This window comes from Rana temporaria, chromosome 10 (genome assembly GCF_905171775.1).
Source record: "Rana temporaria chromosome 10, aRanTem1.1, whole genome shotgun sequence".
Lineage (NCBI taxonomy): Eukaryota > Metazoa > Chordata > Amphibia > Anura > Ranidae > Rana > Rana temporaria.
Genome location: NC_053498.1, coordinates 40,076,680 through 40,093,096, shown reverse-complemented (window position 1 = coordinate 40,093,096; position 16,417 = coordinate 40,076,680). Strand labels below are relative to the sequence as shown.

The 16,417-nt window shown below is 43.9% G+C and overlaps 1 protein-coding gene across 4 annotated transcripts in view; it reads left to right on the top strand.

The window, feature by feature from the left end:
• MED25 (mediator complex subunit 25) overlaps positions 1 to 16,417 on the top strand; it is a 555,669-nt gene that overhangs the window by 314,640 nt on the left and 224,612 nt on the right. The window lies entirely within an intron of this gene.

Sequence of the window (16,417 nt, the reverse complement as noted above, 5' to 3'; positions counted from 1 at the left end):
TTTGAGCATATTGAAATTCCCTTATTTGAGATTCCTTCATACAGTAAAAGTTTCCACCTCCTGCAAGTCCAATGTTTTTTCAGGAAAGCGAGCTACAAGTGCTTGCCATTCAAATATAATATAAGATTTTTTTCTCACTCATTGAGGGACACATGGAGTCGTTTAACCTTAATGTTACACTGCTGCCTACAGGAGGATTGGACAATGGCAAATGACAACAGAAAAAGTAGGCCAGCTCAGGATAACCCCTCCCAATACTAGCATGCCTCGTGTTTGCTAGTTTCCTAAGAGAATGGAAATATATTTTCTAGCATTGCTGTTGTAGCACTTTTTTCTTAATCTTTGCCTGGATCCTGCTGCATTGGATGTTGGGAAACTTGCCTCAGGGCTTGCCCTGTTTCCAAAGACTGATTTAGTGAGTAGGTCAGTCAGGCTGAGAACCAGTAGCTACCTTGTTTACTGGGTGCCTTTAAGCACTTCCCACCATGGGACATCCCTGTACATCCTTGGGTTTCAGTGGTTACTGTATACTAGTGCTATGGCTGCTGCAGAAGTCATGATCCTGGTATCTTGTCTGCTCTTTATTGTAAAAGCAATCCTAGTGGCTAAATGGCTGCTGGAAAGCACATGTATATCAAAGGGAATTTCCCCATAAGAAATGATGAAAACTCAAATGATTTGTTCCACAACCATTTATTCATAGGTCCTTCAGTTTATAGTCCATATAAAAAGATTATAGCAATGTGATTGGTTGTGTAACAATAAAATGTCCATCGACAAATGGAAGCCTCCACAGAGGAGATTAGAAGCAAAATCCAGCAGGAGCTACAGAGTCTAAAAGAGAAGAGAGATGCCTCTAAGTGTAGCAATATGTTGCTAAATGTTGTACCTTCATTAAATGTAACCATATTGCTACACTTAGAGGTGCCCGTCTTCTCTTTTATACTCGGTTGTGACGTTACGCTACTTGTATATTAAGACATCGCTTGTATATCAAGTAAAAATGTATTAAAACATTTTGCTTGACTTGCAAAATGTTCTTAAACCAAGTTGCTCTTAAACCAAAGTTTTACTGTACCTTCTTATTCCACCATTTCTAGGTTGGTCACACTGATCTCATGCAGGCTTATGGTCTCAAGAATCAGATCACACCTTTTTACTGTCAAGGCATATTCTACTATATCTCGAAGTGCTTCTTGGGCTTTTTGGAATCGTGCAACAGTTTCCCAGATTTGCAAGGCTGCTATCTCATCTCTTAGAACATAGGTGGCAAACACAAGGCCCGCGGGCCGAATCCGGCCCTCCAGGCCATTTCATGTGGCCCTCACACCTCTCCTGCAGCAGAGCTCCATCCCTCCTCTGGTCCTACTCTAGACCCTTACTTTCTGCTTTCAACCAATGCATCCAGCTTCTTCCCAGCAGCAGCATAAGGAAAGGGGGGTGCACTGTGATGTAAGGGAGAGTGGGGGACTCAACTTCTGATGGTGGTGTGGCTCTTGACATCTAATGTATGGGGAGGGGATGCACTGGACATCTAATCTTACAGATACAACCGGCCCTTTTGAGGGCAATCATAATGCTGATGCGGCCCACGATGAAATTCAGTTTGACACCCCTGTCTTAGAAGGTTCTTTTGAGTTCTACAAAGTGGATGTTTCTGCCTCATCTGATGCCTGGTTTGGGCCTAAGGTCATTCAGTTGGCTCTTTAAAAATGGCAGGCAGTATCTAGTTCTGTTGTTTTTTTCATGGTTCCTGTTCTGGTTTTTAACCACTTAAGGACCGGCTCCTGTACATATACGTCAGCACTTTAAAGATGGATATCTTGGCAATGGCAGCAGCTGCTGCCACAACCGAGATATACATATTTTCATTGGCTGGTCCTGTTTACGATAAGGGTGCTATCTGTGGCGGATTCGCCGTGAGATTACCATTATCGGAGGCGGGAGAGGGCCCCCCAATCTCCCGCACCCTGTTTGGTATGAATACGAGTGAGGGCAAGATGGTTCCCACCCGTCTCCATACCATAGCAGGGCGGAAGCTACGTCAAAACGTCACTTCCGCCCATATGTGTTAAAGGGACATTTTTTTTGTTGTAACTTTTTCAAATGACAATTTTTTATTTTTATTTTATTATTGCATTTAAAGGAGTTGTAAAAGAAACCATTTTTTTTGCCTAAAATTAATGTCTGCAAGGTAGACAGACAGAATAGTGTAATGATTCTGTTAAAAAACGAGTAAATACCTATTAAATTCCTTCATCTATATCAACCCCTGGAGTTCTAGTTTCTGTTCTCTCATTCACTTCCTGGTTTGCATCGCTTGTTCATGTAAGAACTACATTTCCCAGTATGCATTGCGGCACGCCCAGTAATTCACACCTTGAAGTCTCTAACATGTAGAGAGCGTCCTGCCACACAGATGTAGTTCCCAGGAGGGGGCGAGCATGTCACTGACCACCACAGTAAAGCCTTCCTTCACGGTGGTCAGTAAAATCAGACAAGCAGATAGTGAACAGAACAGAGAAGATATAGAGCAACTTCTGAGCAAAAACGAACAATGAGGAAGTGAAAAGAGGAATGTCTGCAGGTAAAGGATGCTTATTATGAAAAACAAAAATTCCTTTACGTCAAAATATGAGATCTGAGGACCTGTCATGCTTTTTTCTATTACAAGGGATGTATACATTCCCTGTAATAGGAATAAAAGTGACCCAATTTTTATTTTAAAACTGTTTTAAAATCAAAAGTAAAATAAATGAGAATTTTTTTTTTTTAAAGCACTTCGTCCTGACGAGCTCACGCGCAGAAGCAAACGCATACGTGAGCAGTGCCCGCATATAAAAATGGTGTTCAAACCACACGTGAGGTAACTCAAAACATGCAACTTGTAGAATTTTTTTAAAAGTCGCCTATGGAGATTTTTAAGTGTAAAAGTTTGACGCCATTCCACGAGCGGGCGCAGTTTTGAAGCATAACATGTTGGTGGCTATCAATTTACTCAGCGTAACATTATCTTTCACAATATAAAAAAAACTGTGGGCTAATTTTACTGTTGTCTTATTTTTTTTTTTAGTTAAAAAAAAGTGATTTTTTTCCTAAAAAAAGTGCGCTTGTAAGACCACTGACAATAAAGTATTACAATGACCGCCATTTTATTCTGTAGGGTCTTAGAACTTTTTTTTATTATTTGGGGGTTCTAAGTAATTTTCTAGCAAAAAAAAAAAAAAATGTGTAACTTGTAAACAGTCTGAAAAAACAGGCTTGGTCCTTAATTGGTTAATGGTGCCTTCCTTGGTCTTTTTTGTTTTCTACACATTGGCAGATACTTTGGTATTGGTCTTTAGAAAGCATAACTCCATTAGTTACATACTGCAGGACAGGCAAGCATTCCTGCATTTAAATGGTCGTCTAACGCTGGATTAATGTCTGTCTGCCCCAGTGTATTGTATAAACCAGGAATGGGGAAAATACGGCCTGCGGGCCGTATACGGCCCGGCGGACCTTTTAATCCGGCCCGTGGAACGCTAGCTAACAGGGCAGCAGAGCTGGGGGTATCCTGTGAGCGTCGGTCGTGTGCCATGCCATCAAATGCAGCCACTGTGCCATAAATTGTTACCACTGTGTCATGCCATCAAATGCAGCCACTGTGCCATCAATTGTCACCACTGTGCCATGCCATCAAACGCAGCCACTGTGCCATGCCATCAAACGTAGGGCGGGTAATGTAACTGAGGCGGGCTAAGCTACTAGCAGACAATATACGTGGGTAATATAACTTCTATATTACCCCTCACTCCTGTATTATGTCTCCGATAGCCCTCCTCAGTTATATTACCCCTGTGTAATGTACACACATACACACCGTCCATCTACTCTTGGTCCGGCCCCCGGGGTCCAATATATGAACCCATTGCGGCCCTCGAGTCAAAGTTTGCCCACCCCCTGGTATAAACTCACGTACGTTAAAACACATTGCTTTACCCGACCCCATTCGTTTGAATGGGTTGCCAGCGCACCAGAGCAGATGGGGAAAAAAATATAATTGCAATGCATCTGAACATACAGCAGTGTGGTTTATTGCAGCACAGGAATGTTGTGAAGGTCGGTTAGGGTGCCATTCAAAATGGCACTGAAATACACCGGTGCACTTCTAATTGGCCTTTATCTGAGAGGTCTGTAGACTTTCTAATTGCAGAGGGTTGCACTGTTACCCTTCTTACTGTCTTAAAATCTTAGTTTTTCAGTAGAGTTGAGACTTGAATATTGTAACATTATAAAAAATAAATGGTTTTATTTAGCTTTTTTTAACAAATACATATTATTTGCATGTGACCATTCTTGTGTAGTTTACAAGCTCCGAAACAGAGTAGGAACAGACTAGGAACGTAAATTTGACAGTGGTGTACCAGATCCTAGTTCCTAATGTAAGGTACACCTGTTCAATTGCTTAGTAAAACAAATTGCTAATTAGCCAATCACATGACAGCATCTTGGTGCTTTTAGGCGTCTAGACGAGGTGAAGACGACTTGCTGAAGTTCAAATCGAGCATCAGAGTGGGGAAGAAAGGGGATTTAAGTGACTTTGAACGTGGCATGGTTGTTGGTGCCAGACAGTCTGGTCTGAGTATTTGAAAAACTGCTGATCTGGGATTTTCACGCACAACCATCTATAGCAGGGGTGGCAAACACAAGGCCCGTCGGCCGAATTCGGCCCGCCAGACCTTGCCATGTGGCCCGCGCAACGGGCCGTCCATTGCCACTAGTGGTGCAACGGATCGTTACCGATCCGTGATCCGCGGAGCGCACCGCGGCTTCAGCCTAGCTCCGGAGTGGTCGGCCATCTTGGTACACCCAGCGGCGCCGGCAGCTGCCTAGGAGCGCGCTGACGTCATCACCCCTCCCTCATCTGCTTGTGGATCTTCTCGGCTATTCTGCAAGAGCGCGTAGTTCAAGTACAGTGAGTTTTGCTATTTCTAGTGGGGGCAATGTTGGACTAGCTATTATTAAGGTGATTACTAGTGGGGGCAATGTTGGACTGGCTATTAAGGTGATTACTAGTGGGGGCAATGTTGGACTGGAACAGTGATGAAGAGTGGGGGGCAATGGTGGATGTTACCGTGAGGTGGGGGCAATGGTGGACATTACAGTGATGAGTGGGGGCAATGGTGGATGACTGGATGTTACAGTGAGGCGGGGCAATGGTGGATGTTACAGTGAGGTGGAATCAATGGTGGATGTTACAGTGAGGTGGGGGCAATGGTGGATGTTACAGTGAGGTGGGGGCAATGGTGGATGTTACAGTGAGGTGGGGGCAATCCCATCCACCCCCATCCCGTCCCCATCCTACCCCACTCCATCTCATCCCACTCCACCCCACCCCATCTCATCCCATCCTACCCCACCCCATGCCATCCTATACCTCCCCATCCTGTCCTACGGCACCCCCCACCCCATCCCATCCACCCCCATCCCATCCTACTCCACCCCAACCCACCTCATCTCATCCTACCCCATCCCATCCCAGGGTGGATGGGAGGATGGAAGGAGAGTGGAGGGTGCAGAGGTCAGATATTGCACATAGCGTACTCCTGTATCCTGCATTTCGTACGCAGCAAACTCCTGAACCCTGCGCTCCATAAAACCAGTAATAAACAAATGCAGTGACCAATTATTATAATAAATAGTGGACACATAGTCTTACAGATACAACCGGCCCTTTAAGGGCAACCATACTGCTAATGCGGCCCCCGATGAATTTGAGTTTGCCACCCCTGATCTATAGGGTTTAAAAAAATATTAAGTGAGCGACAGTTGTGTGCATGAAGATGCCTTGTTGATGTCAGAGGAGAATGGGCAGACTGGTTTGAGATGATAGAAATGGCAATAGTAACTCAACCACTTCTTACAACCAAGGTATGCAGAGTACCATCTATGACAGTGTTTCTCAACTCCAGTCCTCAAGGCACCCCAACAGGTCATGTTTTCAGGATTTCCTTTAGATGAAACGGCTGTGGTGATTACTAAGGCAGTGAAACTGATCAAATCACCTGTGCAAAATAATGGAAAGCCTGAAAACATGACCTGTTGGCGTGCCTTGAGGACTGGAGCTGAAAAACTGATCTATGAAAGCACAACACATCAAACCTTGAAGCAGATGGGCTACAGCAGTAGAAGACCACACCGGGTGCCACTCCTGTAAACTAAGAACAGGAAACTGATTCTACAATTCACACAGGCTCACCAAGATTGGACAATTGAAGATTTAAAAATGTTGCCTGGTCTGATGACTCACTTTTGGACCTACAGTGTAACAATCTTCTGATGGGTACTTCCAGCAGGATAATGCACCATGTCACAAAGCTCAAATCATCTCAAACTTGCGTGACAATGAGTTCACTGTACTCCAATAACCTCCACAGTCACCAGATCTCAATCAAATAGAACACCTTTGGGATGTAGTGGAACGAGAGATTCACCTCATGGATGTGCAGCTGACAAATCTGCAGCAACTGCGTGATGCTATAATGTCCAATATGTATTTCAATATTTTTATTTAAAAAAAATGTGGTAGTAACAGAAGTAACATTGGAACAAAGCCAATCATCAGGTTGTCATCATAGCAAAACATAGGCAAGTAAAGTATGAACAAAAAGGGATAAGTATGATCCAACATTATATGATACTTTAGGCAAAAAATGGTTATGTCAATATGAACCAAAATCTCTGAAGAATGTTTTCAACACCTTGTTGAATTGACGCCACAAAGAATTAAGGCAGTTCTAAAGACAAAAGGGGGTTCAACCCGGTACTAGCAAGGTGCACTCAATTAACCACTTAAAGCGGAGGTCCTGTAAAAAAAAATAAAAAAATAAAAGTCAGCAGCTGCTTACACTGTAGCTGCTGACTTTAAATAAGGACACTTAACTGTCCTAGTCGCCAGCGATGTCAGCCCCCGCCTATCCTCGATCCTGGCCGTGTCCTGCGATCGTTCCTCCAGAGCTGAAGAACGGAGAGAGGTGTGTGTGTGTGTGTGTGTGTGTGTGTGTGTGTGTAAACACCTTCCCCGTTCTTCACAGTGGCACTGTCATTGATCGTCTGTTCCCGGATATAGGGAAACACGATCAATGACGTCACAAGTCCAGCCCCGCCCCCTACAGTTAGAAACACACATGAGGTCACACTTAACCCCTTCAGTGCCCCTAGTGGTTAAGTCTCAAACTGCAATTGTCATTTTCACAGTAAACAATGCGTTTTTTATAGCACTTTTTGCTGTGAAAATGATCATGGTCCCAAAAATGTCAAAATTGTCCGATGTGTATGCCATAATGTCGCAGTCACGAAAAAAATTGCTGATCGCCGCCATTAGTAGTAAAAAAAATAATAATAATAAAAATGCAATTAAACTATCCCCTATTTTGTAAACGCTATAAATTTTGTGAAAACCAATCGATAAACGCTTATTGCGATTTTTTTTTTTATTACCAAACATAGGTAGAAGAATACGTATCGGCCTAAACTGAGAAAAAAAATTTGATCTTTTTTGGGGGTATTTATTATAGCAAAAGGTAAAAAATATTGATTTTTTTTCAAAACTCCGCACAGGGATGGTGGGAACCACTCATAATGAGCACATCACAGGGATGGTGGGAACCCCTCATAATGAGCACAGCACAGGGATGGTGGGAACCCCTCACAATGAGCACAGCAGGAGTACAGCCCCAGAAACTCAGCACAGAACAGGGATGGTGGGAACCCCTCATAATGGGGCACAGCAGGTGTACAGACCCGGCAACACAGCACAGGGATGGTGGGAACCTCTCATAATGAGCACAGCACAGGGATGGTGGGAACCCCTCATGATAAGCACAGCAGGGGTACAAACCTCACAGCACAGGGATGGTGGGAACCCCTCATAATGGGGCACAGCGGGTGTACAGACCTGGGAACTCAGCACAGGGATGGTGGGATCCCCTCATAATGAGCACAGCACAGGGATGGTGGAAACCCCTCATAATGAGCACAGCTGAAGTACAGCCCCAGGAACTCACTGGTGTCACTGGCAGTTTCACACTGAGCAGTTTTGTCCCATTCAGTTACACTATATGTAACTGAATGCAGAGACTAGATGTGATAAGTAATGTTGGGTGGGCGGGACTCCCACACTGCAGCTATCAAACACCAGCCAATGATTGGGCTGCTTAAGAAAGTGGGCGGAGCCACATACACGTAGCGGCCTGCCCAGATTCCATCCCATTGGCTGGTGTTTGATAGCTGCTGTCTTCTGGGTCCCGCTCATCCCGTGCCCCACCCACCCCAACATCACGCTGAAATATCTCAGCTCCTCTTTCTCTGCATTCAGCATGACTATTGCCTCCTGGGTTTTCGATGACAAACATCTCCCAGGAGGCCTTGCAGAGAGAAGATAAGGTGCTCAGCCACGGCCACATAATACAGTGAGGAGCAGATAAAACAGTGAGTTTTTAAAAGAAAAAAATATATATGCCAATTCGTTTTAGACCCCAGAGCAGCTTGGGATGCAGAGGACTTAAAGTGGGTAGAACTCCACTTTAAGTGGTTAAGTGCCTGGTGAATGTATATACAGCGGGCAAAATAAGTATTGAACATGTTACCATATTTCTAAAGGTGCTATTGACATGAAATTTTCACTGCATGTCTGTAACAGCCCATGCATTCCATACATACAAAGAAACCAAAACAAATAGGTTTAGAAATTACCGGTACATTTTATGTGTAATAAAATGGCATGATACAGGGAACACGCTAACTGACTGTTATTTAACCACCTCGCACCCAAGGTACGTCATATGACGTCCTGGACTTTCAGTGGGAATATCTGAATGATGCCTGCAGCTACAGTCATGATTCAGATATCGTTCTCTTCAGCCAGCGATTCTGTGCACCATTAGAACAATCATAGCGGTAATTCAGCTGCTTGATCGTTCTTTCAGGCAGCGGAAGGGAATGTCCCAACCCACCCCTTCCACCGCCCTGTGGTGCTTCTCCGGGCTCTTTTCGGAGGCCTGGGCGTGACATAATTATGTCTTGCCTGGGCCGGAGGAAGTAAATAATGCCGGGGACTTGGGAGGAAAGCCTGAGATCGTGAATTGTATTTTTATCTCAGCCTTTCCTGCCTAGAGTGATCAATTTTTACAGGGAAAGTGTAAAAAAAATTTTTTTTTTAAATAATGGACAATAAAAAAAAACATGAATTAAAGACCTTGCGTGCTCACGCACAGAAGTGAATACATAAGTACGCCGCGCCCACATATGTAAACGACATTCAAATCGCACATGTGAGGTATCACCGTGAACTTTGGCGTAAGAGCAATAGTTCTAGCCCAAGACCTCCAATATAACGCTAAACGGGTAACCTGTAAAAAATTTGTAAGCACCGCCTACGGAGATTTTTAAGTACCAAAGTTTGGCACCATTCCATGAACATGCGTAATTTTTAAAGCGTGACATGTTGGGTATTTATTTATTCTGCGTAAAATCATGTTTCACATTATACAAAAAAATTGGGCCAACTGTTTTGGGGTTTAATTCATGAAAGTTTTTTTATTTATTTTTTTCAAAAAAAGTGTTTGAAAAATCACAACTTAAAGACTGTATGACATAACAAGTTGCAATGACCGCCATTTTATTCCCATGGGTCTCTGCTAAATAAACATATATAATGTTTGGGGGTTCTGAGTAATTTTCTAAAAAAAAAATTATGATTTTTACATGTAGCAGAGAAGTGTCAGAATTGGCTTGGGCGCAAAGTGGTTAATACTTTCAAAATCCTTTGTAATTACAGCTTCTAGATGTCTCCTGTACAGTCGCATGCATTGCTCAGGTGTGATTTTTTTTTTTTTTGGCCCCTTTTTTCACACAGTCTTCAAATCTTAACGGTTCCGTGGGCCTCTATGAACTCTGATCTGTAGTTACATAGGTTGAAAAAAGACACAATCCCATATACACAATTCTTCACCCACAGTTGATCCAGAGGAAGGTGAAAAATCGCAGCAACGCATGCTCCAATTTGCTACAGCAGGGGAAAAAATTCCTTCCTGATCCCCCGAGAGGCAACCAGATTTTCCCTGGATCATCTTTACCGTTTAAATGTCAGTACCCAGTTATATTATGTACAATCCAGGCCTTAAAGCAGAACCACTTGCCAGAACCACCTCTTAAAGGAGTCTATTCCACATTTTTTACAGCTCTTACTGCGAAGAAACCATTCCATGTTTGGAGATTAAATCTTTTTTGTTTTTCCTCTAGACATAGAGTGCCCCGTGTCCTCTGTGATGACCTTAACCACTTCAGCCCTGGACCTTATTGCTGGTCAATGATCGGGCCACTTGTTTGAGATTTGGCACTGCGTCGCTTTAACTGACAATTGACAATTGAAACTAATTGGCGTTTTTTCTCTACTCGCCTTTCAGGACAACCTTGGAGAGAGCGCAGCTCCGCCTCTTCATTAGGAAACACATGCTAATCCTTTAAAACCCTCCTCTTCCACCATGGCCTCAGTTATTGTGTGTCCTCTGCCATGGTGGAAGTGCATGCATGTGGACCAGAGGAGCTGCACTCTCTCCAAGGGAGGGGTAAGCTTACCATTTTTGTTTGCTGCTTGGTGTGCAGGAGGCCATCCCAGCCCGTCCTAGTGAGGAAAGGAGCTCCGGAGTCCCCCAGCTTCTCCCTGCTCAGTGGAGTGAAGGCTCTGCGGGAAGCTGCGCTGTGTGCCCGGGATCCGCAAGTTGTTGGTTCCGGTGACCGGGCGGCGTTTTTACCGTGGATACGGTTTTTGAATTTGCCGCATGTCGGTCCCGGGTCCTGTCGGGCGGGTGACGTCACGCTCAGTAGCGCAAGTTTCCTGTAGAGGCGGGGCGGTGCGTGGTCCACGCTGCCTGGAACGCAGAAGACAGGAAGGACAGGCCTATAGAGCGGCGTCTTCCGGTTCCGGCCATCTATGATGACGTCAGGACCCGGGAAAAGTTAAAAATCCACACAGTCCCAGCTGCTTCTCTGTTCAGAATGGAAGAGGGATCTGAAGCGATGGCGGATACAGGCGCCTTGGACGCCGCTCCAGTCCAGGTAAGAGGGGCACAGTGGGGCCTTTTATTCTGTACCTTATGGACTTTGTATGGTTTTATATTTGTTCCTCCATTGGGAACCTGTACTGCAGGGTCAGAGTTAACTTTTCTCGGTCCCTGTCAGTTTTCTCTTATGGTGGTGATTTGTTTGTATCTTCCTTAGTTGGTGGCGGTTTTAAAAAATAAATAAATTTAAGTAAGACTTCTCCTTCTGTGTGTTTTGTTTTAGAGGAAAGCAAAATTTAAAAAACCACCACCTAGTAGGAAGTGTCCTTCTTGCAAGAACCCCCTTAGGGATTCCTGGCAGAAAGCAATGTGCAGAAGCTGTATCAGGGGCCTAGTTGAAGAGGAAACCTCTCAACAATACAAAGAATTGTTTTCTTCTGTACAGGAACTTAAAAGTTCCCTGTGTTCAGTTAAAACTTTGCTGGTGCAGAAACCAGTGGTTCAAACTGAAGCTCAGCAATCACCACCTAGCCCTAAAGCTTCCACCTCTAGATCAGAGAGGGCGGATTCAGGGGATGAAGGGACAAGTACTCTTCGCTCAGTCATGGATTCAGATGAAGAGGAAGAAGATAGTAGAAGTTCTAGATATAAAGTCTCTCTAGACGAAGTGGACGATCTACTTTCTGCAATTTATACTACTCTTGAAATTCAGGAGGAAAAAATTCAATTGTCTTTGCATGACAAAATGTATCAGGGTTTAGATGAATCCGAATTTAAAGTATTTCAGTCCACAAGGATACTATCAAAAAGGAGTGGAAAGACCCTGAAAGGGGTCCTTTCTTTTCTAAAAATGTAAAGGAGAGATTCCCCTTCAATGAAGAAGATGCAGAAGTGTGGAATAAAAAACTAGCGTTGACGCAGCTTTTTCCCAAGTTTCTCGCCGCACAGATCTAGCGTTTGAGGATATGGGAGTGCTAAAGGACTCCATGGATAAAAGAGCAGATTCTCTGCTCAAAAAAGCATGGGACTCTACTTCACTCAGTCTAAAGCCAGCTATGGCCTCTACAGTAGTTGCAAGAAACTTAGAGTGCTGGGTGGAGAAACTTATGAGCCATATACAAGCAGGAACGTCAAGGAAGGACTTATTAGAATCTTTTCCTTTGATTTTGAAATCAATTAGGTATATGGCTGACACATCAGCGGAGTCAATCAAAATGGCAGCTAGGTCTTCCGCTTTGGTAAACTCAGCCAGACGGGCAGTCTATCTTAAAACCTGGACAGGGGACACAGCTTCTAAAATCAAACTGTGGACTTCCCTTTTCGGGTGATTTATTGTTTGGGCCAGATTTAGAAAAAGTCCTGGACAGAACAGCTGACAAAAAGGCCTTCCCGGCCAAAAAGAAACCACCCATTAAGAAAAATTTTTGTCCTTTTCAACAGACCCATAAAAAAGAGGAAAATAAGACGGTGGTTCCCCCAAAGGGGTAGAGGAAGGGGTGGAATTCTCTTTAAGTCCCCTCAGGACCAGTCCTCAAAGGACAAATGACAATCTAACCCCTGTGGGGGGAAGATTGTCCGCTTTCTTGTCTCAGTGGAGTCTGTGGGTCAAAAGTCCCTTTGTAAGAAACATTATTGCACAGGGGTACAACTTGGAATTCGCAGATTGTCCACCTTCCAGATTTTTATGTCCCAGCCCTACCAAGGGATCAGGAGAAAGCTTCCGCAATGATGACCCTGTTAAAGGATTTGATACAACAGGACGTTATTGTCCAAGTCCCAAAACACCAGGAGGGAAAAGGGTTCTACTCCCACATATTTCTAGTTAAAAAGCCTTCGGGGAAATTTCGTTTGATCCTAAACCTAAAAGTTCTGAACAAGGTAATAAGGTACAAACATTTCCGCATGGACACTAACTATACGATAACAAGATTACTAACACCAGAGTGCTTCATGGCGTCTCTAGATTTAAGAGACGCTTACCTCCACATACCAATAGCTCAGGCTTCCCAGAGATTTCTTCAGTTGGCAGTCAACCTAGGGACTTCAATTTGGCACCTACAATTTAGGGCCCTACCGTTTGGTCTTTCATCCTCCCCCAGGATATTTACGAAAGTGATGGCCGGAAGCCTTGGAGCCTCTGAAACTGAGGGGGGTCTCGGTTGTTCCTTGGACGATCTCCTGTTTTTCGCAGATTCAAGAGAGCAGTTGGTGACAAGTCTCCAGATCTCACAATCACATCTCAAGAGCCTCGGCTGGTTATTGAATCTGGAGAAGTCGAACCTAGACCCCTCACAGGAGACGAGGTTCCTTGGTTACAACATCAACTCAGTCCTTCAGAGAGTGTTTCTCCCTCGGGGAAAAAATAGAAAAAATCAATTCCTCAATATGCCAGATCCAGACAAATCTAGCAGTATCAGTAAGGACAGCTATGGCAGTTCTAGGCCAGCTTACAGCTTCAATTCCTGCTGTACAATGGGCAAGGCTGCATTCCAGGCCTCTACAGAGAAACATCTTACAAGTCTGGTCTCATCAGGAGTCTCTGGAAAAACTTTTCAAACCAGCATCAAACGTAAAAAGGTCCCTTTGGTGGTGGAGAGATCAAGCCAATTTATCAAAGGGTCTCTCGTGGGTCCTTCCTTTGGACAAGCGCCTGACGACGGACGCAAGTTCTTGGGGATGGGGGGCTCACCTGGACGGACAGACGGCACAAGGGTCTTGGTCCAAGGGGGAAGCAAGGAGGTCATCAAATTGGCGAGAACTAAAAGCCATTTTTATGGGACTCCTGGCTTTCCAACAGCTACTAAAGGGTCATCATGTACAAGTATTGTCAGACAATACAACAGCAGTGGCCTATGTAACCAAACAAGGCGGGACCAGGAGCCAAGGTCTGATGGAACTTGACAACCAGCTATTATCTTGGGCGGAAATAAATTTAACTTCCCTGTCGGCAGTTCACCTAAAAGGGACTCAAAATTTACTAGCAGACCTACTGAGCAGGAGGAAAGTTGTAGAAGCGGAGTGGAGCCTAAATCAAGAAGTGTTCAATATGATCACAATAAAGTGGGGTCTTCCTCAGGTGGACCTTTTTGCCAGTCAACAGAATGCCAAGGTCCAAGAATTCTTTTCCCTACACAGAGGGGATCAAGCGTTAGGCATAGATGCTCTAGCCCATCTTTGGGATTACCATCTGTGCTATGCGTTTCCCCCCTTTCCTCTGATTCCGCTGGTATTGAGGAAATTCAGGGACGAGAAGACCAGCCTGATTCTAATTGCTCCCTTCTGGCCAAAAAGGCCTTGGTTTGCAACAGTGTTAAATCTAGCTGTAGAACCCCCGTGGAGACTACCAGCCAGGAAAGACCTAACGCAGGATTCAGTGTGTCACCCAGAAACAGACAGACTACATCTGTGCGCTTGGTTTCTGAAGAGGACATTCTAAAGGACAAGGGTTTATCTGACAAGGTAGTGAAAACCTTATTGTCAAGTAGGAAGGAAGTAACCAGATCTATTAACAGGAAGGTATGGAAAATATTTAATTCTTGGTGTTCTTCCAAGGATTTCCAAGTCAAAAGTATAGTCTCGGTTCTAGAGTTTCTCCATGAGGGAATGGAGAAAGGACTGGCAGCTAGTATGTTAAAAACGCAGGTAGCAGCTCTTTCTGTTTATTTTGAAAAAACGCTGTGTAGAGAACCGTTGATTTCCAGATTTTTCAGGGCACTATCAAGAAACAGACCAGTGACTCTTAAAAATTTTCCAAGTTGGGACTTATCAGTTGTCTTGCAAGGTTTAACGGGAGCTCCGTTTGAACCTTTAGTAAATAGTTCTTTGAAAAACTTAGTTCTGAAAACAGTTTTTTTGGTGGCAATAACTTCAGCAAGGCCAGTTAGCGAGCTCCAAGCACTAGCCATTACTGAACCTTTTTTAAGAATTTTTTCGGATCGAGTATTTCTTCAGACAGATCCTGCTTTCCTCCCAAAGGTGGCATCAAATTTTCATCGTTCACAGGAAATTGTTTTACCCACTTTTTCTTTGAATCCTTCTAACGCTGGAGAAGAAGCGTTTCATACATTAGATGTGAAAAGGTGTCTTGAGCAATACCTCTTAGTCACTAGAGAGTTTAGAAAAACAAATGCGCTGTTTATAGTTTTCTCAGGACCTCGTAAAGGAGAAAAAGCGTCCAAAAGTACGCTAGGAAGGTGGCTTAAACTCCCAATTATGGAAGCTTACAACGCCAAAAGAGTAACGCCTCCCTTAGGCATTCTACCGCATTCTACAAGATCAACTGCAGTTTCTTGGGCTTAAAGAGCAGGTGCTACACCTGAGCAGATTTGCAAGGCCGCCACCTGGTCCAACTATTCAACGTTCTTAAGACACTACAAGTTGGACCTATTGTCTGCCGCAGATCAAGCCTTTGGCAGAAAAGTGCTGCAGGCAGTAGTCCCACCCTAGGGTAAGTTACTTGTTTATCCTCTCCAAGGTTGTCCTGAAAGGCGAGTAGAGAAAGACTTAGACTTACCGGTGACGGTATTTCTAAGAGCCTTTCAGGACAACCGCTATTTCCCTCCCTTAAATGTATGTTAAAGTAATAAGTATAAATCTATCATGGTGTTGTGGTTTTTTGTGCTTTGTCTTCCAGAAAGTCGGACCACAATAACTGAGGCCATGGTGGAAGAGGAGGGTTTTAAAGGATTAGCATGTGTTTCCTAATGAAGAGGCGGAGCTGCGCTCTCTCCAAGGTTGTCCTGAAAGGCTCTTAGAAATACCGTCACCGGTAAATCTAACTAAGTCTTTTTTTCCCCAAAAATTTAGCTTTCTTTTGGTGGTATTTGATCACCTCTGCGGTTTTTATTTTTTGCGCTATAAACAAAAATAGACCGACAATTTTTTTAAAAAAACAATATTTTTTACCTTTTGCTGTAATAAATATCCCCAAAAATATATAAAAAAAAATGTTTTCCTCAGTTTAGGCCGATACGTATTCTTCTACATATTTTTCGTTAAAAAAAAAATCGCAATAAGCGTTTGAAAGTTATAGCGTCTACAAAATAGGGCATAGTTTTACGGCATTTTTTTTTACTAGTAATGGCAGCGATCAGCGATTTTTTTATCGGCACTGCGACCTTATGGCGGACACTTTTGACACATTTTTGGGACCATTGGCATTTTTATAGCGATCAGTGCTATAAAAATGCATTGATTACTATAAAAATGCCACTGGCAGGGAAGGGGTTAACACTAGGGGGCGAGGAAGGGGTTAATTATGTTCCCTAGGTGTGTTCTAACTGAAGGGGGGGACTGAGTAGGGGAAATTACTGATCGCTGTTCATACATTGTATGAACAGAAGATCAGGCATTTCTCCCCCTGACAGGACTGG